Genomic DNA, 9470 nt, shown 5'->3' with positions numbered 1-9470 from the left:
GCTCGCGTCTTGCGTGGCCCAGGGATGGCTTGGCACTTGCCAGCTCCATACAGCAATCCTGGCGTTCTGGCCAGAAGTTCAAAGGCAATAAAGCAACACGAAGCCATCCCCACGTTTTGGCACACTGGAGTACAGACTCAATTCCAGGAGAAATTAAACGTGAGTCCAGGCTGGGTTTGTGAGTATGCATAATATTGCTTTTTTGCCCCTTTTTTTTTTTTTTTAATTTTTTTGAAACGTATACTACTGAAAAGCTGGAACCTCCGACAACTCTACTAGGCTGCACATACCCTTTACATGATTCTGTCCCTACCTCAGCAATGTTCTCCACCTACTACTGAATAAGATATTAAGCACAGGACTGGTTTCACCTATTTTGTGCTCAGAGGAAGACCAAGATTGGAGCGCCGGGAAGCACCGCGGGGAGAAGGGCAGCCTGCCAACAGAGGTAGGCAGAGCCAGGCTGACGTAACGCTGCAGCAGAGCCAGGGGAAGACCGGAGCAGCAATGGTATCGTGGGGTGAGGCTGTGATTTGTGTGCACAGATGGATGGGAAGGGATGCACGTAAGAATCCAGCCTTGTTCTCACCTCTGACGAGAGCCACTGATCTTTTGGTGTCCTGGCAAAGAGATGATGTAAGAAAGAAATGCCAAGTTCAGAGTATGGATCTGAGGCGAGGAGAAGCACAGGGAAGATGCTGAGGTCCCTGGCAGTAGCACTGCCTTGTTTTTCTGCGAATAGTGTCCACCCCTGTCATAAAGTTCTTTCTTCTGTTCCAATAAAGTGCTCCAACCCCCTGTATCCAAGAAATGACAGAGAACCATTGATCTGAGGTGAAAAAAAAAAATCAAACTGCTCATGAACCACTTGTCTTCCCCATCTATTTACTCTGACCTCACCTGATTTTTTTTTTTTAACAACTGTCACTTAATCGTCTTATTCCATTTAATCAATCAACCCATTGTAATTAATTGAAATGTACGCATGCAAAATGGCGAATGCTTTTCTCAGGAAGGGCCTTGAGGGAATGTGCTGTCAGCAGCGGCGCTCTGGAAAGCTAGTTCCATTTATATACATGAATAAATACAAATGCTGATGACTTCATGGCCTAAATATTAATGCAGGTAATTAAACATGCTTATTCGGGCAGGTAACAGCATGCCAGGCCCTGGCCTGGGGAGGCTCCGTGAACAGAATCTCCTCCCTGAGCCTCTTGCCCTTGCCTGTGCTGCGTGGATGTTCTTGGCCCTGGATTTATCTCCACAGAAGGGTGGGAAGGGGAGGCACAGAGGCAGGCAGGCAGGCAAGAGGATGACGTGCAAGGCAGATGAAGTTTCCTCCTTTTCTTGTTAACATCTAGGCAGCAGAGCACGCCGGGCATGTTGCTTTGAGGTTCTGAGGCTGCAGCATGGCTCCCGCTGCCTTGGCCTTGCGCAGACATTGCAGCCGCTCGCCCTCGGCTGGGCAGCCTCCAGCCCCCTTTTCCATACACCTCCGGGAGCCTCCCCAAGGAAAAGCAGCAGGACTGGGCTCGGTGCTGCCCAGAACAGCCCCCCTGACCCCGCCGCCATGGCACCCTGCAGCAGCGCTCCCCTGGCCTCGAGGGCCTGCTCTGCACCTGCCTGCGGCGCCGTGCTGCAGGGTGCTGAGCCGGGCTGCGCTGCTGCGGCTGCCTTGTCCTTCGGGCCTGCTTGGGCACCCCTGCGCCATGCCCTGGTCTGCAGCAGCCAGCCCCAGCACCTCCGCGGGCATGCAGCCCCTGCTGCAGCAATCCCAGCCGCAGCCCCCCCCCCCACAGCCCAGTGACCCCCAGGCGCAGCCCCCACTGCAGCACCCTGCAGCCGCAGCCCCAGCACCACCACCCCCCCCCCCAGCTGCAAGACCCCCAGCCACAGCCCCCCTGCCGCAACCCCCACCGCAGCACCCCCAGCCGCAGGACACCCTGTCCCAGCACCCCCCCAGCCGCCGGACCCCCCCCCAGCCCCAGCAGCCCCCTGTCCCAGCCGCTCCCCCAGCCAGCTCAAGGCTCAGTACTCCCTGTGTGGCTCTCTAGAACTCTAAGCTTTACGAGTTTTGGGTGCTTCAAGGAAAGGGAAAGTAACTTTTAAACAGAAGGCAAGACCCTGTGCCTTGGGAAAACCAGCTCTCCTTTCCCTCAGGACATTTTTCCCTCCTCTCACAGGCCCATCGAAGAGTTTCTACTTGGAGTAAAAGGCAAGGAGATGCATGGCACGTTGTTGCAAAAGAAAGTTCCCATCCCTCCCAGTCATAGCACTGAAATGGTTCCAGCCAGTGGCTACCCCTTCTCCAGCCTTGTGCCTCCATTTACAGGATCAAATAGGGACCGCTAACGTAGAGATCTTAATTTCCAGCACTATTATCTGATGGAAGTATGAGAAAAACTACAGCACCCCTCGGAACGGCTACTTACTCCCAATAGTACAGCCACTCCCTGGCTTTTTACAGCTGTTTTTGTTCAAATCCTCCATAATTGTGGAGATTTAAAGGAACACTCTGAAGGTCAAGTCCGAGCCCCCATCTTTTTTCGTTTACCCACCTAGGTTTTCCCTACACCTAGCCAAATCCTCAGCTGCTTGGGTTTAATTTGCAGCAGCAGCAAGCTTTGTGCTTGCTCGGGGACTGGGGCAGGGGAAGCTGCAACCCCTATAGTCTGGTTGCCAGAGTCAAATTAAGATTAAGAAAGGGTCAGTGGTTTTTAGAAAACTGCGTGGTGATCAGCAAAATAATGAGCTGCTACCATACAACAGAGGGTTTGCTGTTGGTTTTTGTTGGGGTTTTTTTGGTGTTTTTGGTTTTTTTTTTGGGGTGTGGGGGAGGCAGGGGGGAGGGCTGTTTGCTGCCAGCAGTTCTTTGATTAGTATTGCCAGCACACGCTTGCACAGATGCACGTCTGGTTGCTTGGCTAAGGGTAGAGACAATCCCGGCTTCTTTCCACCTCTGCAGCTCTCAAGGGAAGGATTAACTGCAGGACACACCACACAAACCTCTCTACAATTCACTGACTCTATGAAAAATAAAATGAATTAATAATTTTACAATTAAAATGTCCGCGCTCAGCAGTTCTCAAGGAATGGGTACAGAGCTCTGTGCTACGCCAAACGGTCTTAAACCTGCACCCTTTATAGGGAATTACCACTGAGTTTTCTTCCTGGGATAAGGGAAAAGAGGTTTTATTCCTCTGCTAACCTAAAGCGATAGCTCCACAAGGGAAAAGGGCATCCTAACGGGTTACAGGATCGGGTGCACAAGGCGTAAGAACTTAGTCCCCCAGCCCAGCGGTGATGCTTGGGCTAGAGGGACAAGAAGACCATCACCCTCTGGAGTTCCCCGCACATCAGAGCCCTCCAACCCAAGTAAAGGCTTCAGTTCCCTGCCATGAGGAATAATCACAACCACCAGGGTGAGAAACAGGTTGTAGAAAACTCTTTGAAGATTTCCCTCACACACACAGAGCTCTAGCCACAGCAACAGTGTCAGACACTTGGTTGATGGTGAGGATTTGGGCACCAACTCCTTCTCCTCTAAAGGATAAGCTTTTGATTTATGTTTGGCTAATCCTGAACAGGTTTGAGGCATTTCTCTCACCAGTACAGGTGATTTTCCCCAAGAGATTACTTAGGAAATAGAGCCTCAGTGAACGAAAAAGTCCTCCAAGCCAGGAATGAGAAATGCGTGAGAGCGCAAGCAGAGGGGAAAGCCTCCGCACACCTCCTCAGAAAGTTTCTGGAGAGGTTCTTATGAACAGGAGAAAATGAACAAAGGAATTAAGAGCTCGTGAGAAACGGTTGACCCAGCATCCCTGCAGGAGTGGTATAAATAGCTGCCCTGACTTACTGCATTCACCTTGGAGTGGTCTGCCTTTTGTCAAATCTTGCCTGGTAAATGCTTGAACAGCATCTTGGCAGCAGCTCTGCCAGCTTCAGGAAAAGGTTCGACCTTAAACTTCAGGGTTTCCTCCTGTTCTGCACCTCTCCACCGAATGGGCTCCAGTAGCCTGCAAGAGCCAAGCCAGACCCTAACACAGCCACCGTTGTGGGCAACCCTGCACCACGCAGGAGAGCTGCCTCCAAGGAGCACGCGTACAGCGCAGAGTTGTACACTTACACCAGCTTCAGCTGGAACGGTGCTTTCACCCAGCCCACAAACCGCATTTCAGCAGGACAGCCCAGGCTGATAGCTTTTCTATCTTCGGCTCGCCATTCAGCTCGGGGAGGGTTCCCTGCCCAGTAAAACGGCACAGAGCGACAGGCTGGGAAGTTGGCCATGACACAGACCCACTACACGTCGCCTGAAACATTTCATCCACTCTAAATTCAGTACCACCCCTTCCCATCTTCGACAGGCTGCTAGAACAGAGCCCACAGATCAACCAGCCGCGGCCTCCACCCAACCCCCAGCTGGGGCAATCCTCCTCATCTTTAAGACAGGGCACTGGTGGTGTGAGCCTGTTCGCAGCTGGGTTTTCTCATCAGCTAGCTTGGAAGCACCTGGCACATGCACGTTAAGACAGGGGATTGCCCTGTACAACACCTGCAAGATGCATGCACGGAAACTCGGGTAATGACGCAGCTTTTCTGGACGTTTTGGTTCAGAGGGAAGAGAACTTAGAGGCTGCTTGGGAGATGCCCAAACAGACAGTCTCCGATTTCCTTAGCTGATAAAGCCATAGAGCATCCAGGAGTCTGTTTGCTGGATGGATTGGAACCGGACAGAAGCAGAAAGGAGCGTAATGGGCTTAGGCAGGAGAGGCATGTGGCTGGTAACACTCGATGGAGACATGCATGGTAAGTGCAATGAGCCAGGATGGCTACTAGTCCAGCGTCAGGAGGATTAGCCGCGCACCTGAGCAATTGTTTGGATGAGCAATAGCACTGTTGGGCAGACACAGGGAAGCCAGCTCGTATTTGTAGGGTACCATCACCACAGAAAGAAAGAACCGTTTCACTCTACGGCTTGGTCCAGCTGAGCACAGCCTTTCTGTTGTGCTTTTCACCCAGGAATTGGGTACTGATCCAGGAGGGAGAAGATAAGTCAGACCAAAGCTTGCTTTTCAGAAAAACAACTTGTCAAATCTTTGTACGACTAAGTGCTTCCTTTCAAAGCCTGCAATAACCAGACTTGCAGCTAAAAAAAAATAAATCCCAACAGTTTCTCCTGTGACCTTTTGACTTCCAACAGCAACTTCAGCACTGGAATTATTCTTCTGCAGGCAGGCAGCACGTCACCTTAAGTTCAAAAGTCCGCTTCGAGCCAGATGCCTATCCTGAGCTGCATTCAGATCTCCTACCTCTCTAAGGGCTAAGTGCTACCGGTACATCACAGGCATGGCAGTGGGCAACGTATAAGGGAGAATCTGGCTAAGGATTTGACCAGGTACATCAAGGTACAACTGCTTTGCATCCTGCCTTAGGGAAAAAAAACAGCGATCTGCTAAAGGTCTGATCTTTACAGTAAATAATCTCCTGAAAGCTTTTTTTTTTTCCTAAAAAAAATTAGATATTGCAGTAGCAGCACTCAACACATGAATAAGTCACAGCCTGCACCAATCTGCCCTCCCTCACGTGCCTGTGAAGATAAGTACCTGTTGCCTGCCAAATACCATCACTCCAGCATTCTCAACATTAAAGGCTCTGAGTCTGACGAGCTGTGAATGTCTTTGCTCCACAGCAGAACAAGGAACTGCTTTGCAGAAGTGCTCTTTACATCAAAGAAACAAGCAAACAAGAATTGATGCTTTTCAAGTCTAAGCTAAGGCTTGTAAGCTGCTGGTAGACACATCATAAATAGTACATCCTTTCAAACAGACAAACCTGCATAGGTAAGAATCAGTTCAGAATCTAATGAGTGTATGACTTGAAAGTAACTGTGCCACCCTCCTCTGTTGCGTGACCTCTTGGTAATACACTGGCTCAAAGCTAAAACTACCTGTCTCAGATCCTGGCCCTTTCACAGACTGCGAGGAACAAAATCTCCAGCCCTTGTCTTGCTGCTACCCAGCAGTTTGCTGCAAGTGATACGTACTTTGGACAAAAGGCAAAGCAGGAGACAAGACACTCTGTCATTCCTACCTAGGAAAGGATGAAGAGATTAGTCACACACAAATGCTTGGAAGGACTGTCAGCACCAACGCTTCTCTGCCTTCCTTAAGTGACTCCTGAACTCAAGAGCACTGCTCCTGGGAGAGGTGGCTGAGTACCCAGCAGCCGCCTTTGTGTGTCGGTCTGTCACAGCGGCCCTAGAACCAGGCGAGCAGCACAAGTTACAATCCACATGGTTTCACTTTGCTCCAGCAGCCTTTACAGGACACAGTCACACCACCAGCACAGAAATCAAGATTTCTTGGCCTTTGAAAAATGCACTGCTGTGCTTCACAGGTGAACGACTTGGTAAAGCAAAGATCTGACGTGCAGGCATTCTTACACCAGTCCAACACAGCACCGTACGAACCACCTCTGAAGTGCAGAACTGCCTGCAGCCACCTCTGCCACCCCAGAACAGAGCCTGCGCCCCCCAACCTTACCCCACAGGCAGCCCCTGCACATTCCCCCACCTGTCAAAGTGCTGCATCGATTCCATAAGCACAAGTCTTGAAGACCCTTTCAGAAAAGCCCTTCTCACCTCTTTTCTGGGAAGGTGTCTGCTCTTACTGCCTGTTCAAGAAAAGCTATTACCTATACTCCAAACAATATTATATCAGTTTTATCTTCTTCAGCAAACGCCACTTGGTGTAGACGTCAAGCACTTAATATACAGCTTCAGCGAAGAATGGCGACGTGCGACTTGCGCTAAAGAATCCCTGCACAAAACCTGGAGAGTCCTTTCGCGGTCCCAGGATCATAGTTAATATTCTGAAGGAGAGTCAGCAAACACTCAGAACATCGGGAGAGGAGGACAAAGCCCTTACCTTCACTGCTCAGCCTCAGATCGCATCATCTGTCCTGCGAACCAGGTGAATTCATGGGCGTTTTCTACTAAGATGAATCGTTATAGATTATGCACAAGGTTTTTATTCATAATATCAGCAAAATAAAACTGACACCAGACCCAAGATGAAAACAATCCAGCAAATCACCAAGAATAATTATAGGAACACGCTGAATATTTCTTTGATTTACCATTAACTCTAGTAATGAGTCAGACAAGTGTTCTAATTGCATCGATGAATAAACTGTTCTCTTATAAATGGCTTCAGATCTGCAAGGAAATAACTCTTTCTGTATGGATCCAAATGGAGAGGGAGGATCTTAAAGAGTAAACTACTTCAGCAAAAAGCTACACGTCTAGTCGTTGCTGCTCATCAGCAGTACTAATAGGTCAGGTACTGAAACACATACAACTTCACAGAATTCAAAAGGAACACCTTTTCAGATTTAAGGCACCCAGAGAAAAGCCAATGTAAGGCAGCAGAACAAAGTTGTTGCAAAAGATACTTCTGTTGAACAAATCCCTGTCATCCCATGCCACAATCTGCCTCCTCTCACGGTGAAGGAGCCCGTGGTCTGGCAAACAGACGCTGTCTGGGGCTGGGATGCCTCCAGCCTGTACACAGAAATGCTCCCAGATGCACCTATGACCAGAAACAAAGTAGGGGCAGTAATATCTAACCTCAAACAGAAGGGGAACAAGAGAGAAGGCTCAATCATATCTGTAAAGCGTTTTGAAATCCACCATTTAATGCAGTTGGTTTATGACTGAGCAGTGTAACCCAGGCGGTGCCAGCACCATCTGCTCACCAGAGCCCATGGTCCTTCGGTCAGCTCGCACCGGTCTTGGCGCAGAAAAGACCCAGGCACTCTCTATAACATCATCAGTGAAGTATCATGAATCCTTGCTCCACTGTGGGGCTGTGTAGAGAAAGCCCCCAGCCAGGCAGTGCTGCAGCCCCTCTGGGATCCCACCTTTCCCCCCTGGAAGCCCTGTGCCGCACCACCACCACGTCACGTTCTGCCACCGGTCCCTACGCAGGGGGCTGCTGCTCCTTGGAGGGAAGGAGCTAGGTGAGTTGGAGTTCTCATAAATCAAAGATGCACTTTTGCAAAAAAGTCCCTTTCCAAACAATACTGACAAAGTGAAGTGGCTAGGCAGGGAGTGCAGGCTGAAGGGCTCCCCCTCCCTCTAAGCCCCCCCTGCCAAGCAGGAAAAAAGCGGGGGGAGATCTCTGTACAGCCCGATCGATCGGAGCAGAGCCTGCTGGGGAAACCCCAGCTGCTGCCTTCTCCTTCCTTCACCTCCTACATATGTTAAGTGTATTTGCCACTTTAATATCCTTTTAGAGCAAGCCTCAAAGCTCATTTGCAATGCATAATGACTACAAGGCTCTGCTAGTAGATGCATTTAAAACCTCTACGTTATAGCACGGAGAACAAGCCCCCCTTCACCTCCTTTTTGAGCAGAAGCTGCCGCCCACAACTCATCAGGGATGCAAAGGGTGCACCCCAGCAAACAGCCACCAGCACCACCAATCACCCCTGTACCGAGGAGCCTACAAACCAGGATGCGGAGTCAGATGTAGAACAAGCAGTGTGCCAGCACCATCCTGCATAGTCAGGTTGTAGTTAAAACCTGACATAATTTGGCAGCTGTATTAAAGGGGATTCTTAGTTATACCCCACCCCCTACTGCTTTAGCTTTCTCCAGGCTAAACAAACCCGGCTGGAATTTCTAGCATGTGGACTCTTTCAGCATATTAGCCTTCAACATGCATGCCAGGCAGGTGTTTCAGTACCCGCAGCAGCTGCGATTGCACGTTAAAGACTTATAAGCAAGGAGGTAGACCAAGGAAGGAAAAAAGAGGAGTGACAATCTGGTTCCGCCTCACCCCCTTACATGGGAAGCGTCTGGTACAGCAAGGAGAAAGGCATCAGAGGCGCTGCACCAAAACATTTCAGATACCGATGTGCTGCACCATGTTCCAGGAGAAGGGCTGCCGTTTGCTCTCCCAAGGACCAGAAGCTCCCTTTGAGAAGCAGTAAAATCCTACATCAAAATTCAATATTGCCAAACGCAAAGGGCTTTTAACTACTGAGTAATATTTTTACTTTGATGCTTAATTACCCCCTACAGTCCACAACCCTCTCCCCGTTGCTTCAGTCTGTGGCCTCCACAATAGCTATGCAGCAAACAGCGATTACACATTTATTCCAACACCGCTAATATAACCCGAGCGGGCTCCGTCAATGCATAACTCCATGCTGCCTAGCAGCAAAATGTAAAGGACAGTCTGAATTAACAGGCTCCACACCAGCATGGCTGATAAGAATTCAAGATAAAGCTATACCTAATTAACATACATGAATTTTAACCAGGAATCCATTCCCATCTATTAGAAAATAAGCCCTGGACAGCTTCTATCCCCCTTGCCTCTCCCCGGCTTGTTAACAGTTTTGCTGGTAAGGTAAGGCAGCTTCACAGAAATACTTCAGCTCATTTGTGCTGGTGAAGAGGCCAG

The sequence above is a fragment of the Falco cherrug genome, chromosome 20 (assembly GCF_023634085.1).
Source record: "Falco cherrug isolate bFalChe1 chromosome 20, bFalChe1.pri, whole genome shotgun sequence".
Lineage (NCBI taxonomy): Eukaryota > Metazoa > Chordata > Aves > Falconiformes > Falconidae > Falco > Falco cherrug.
Note: the sequence above shows the minus strand (reverse complement) of the source record.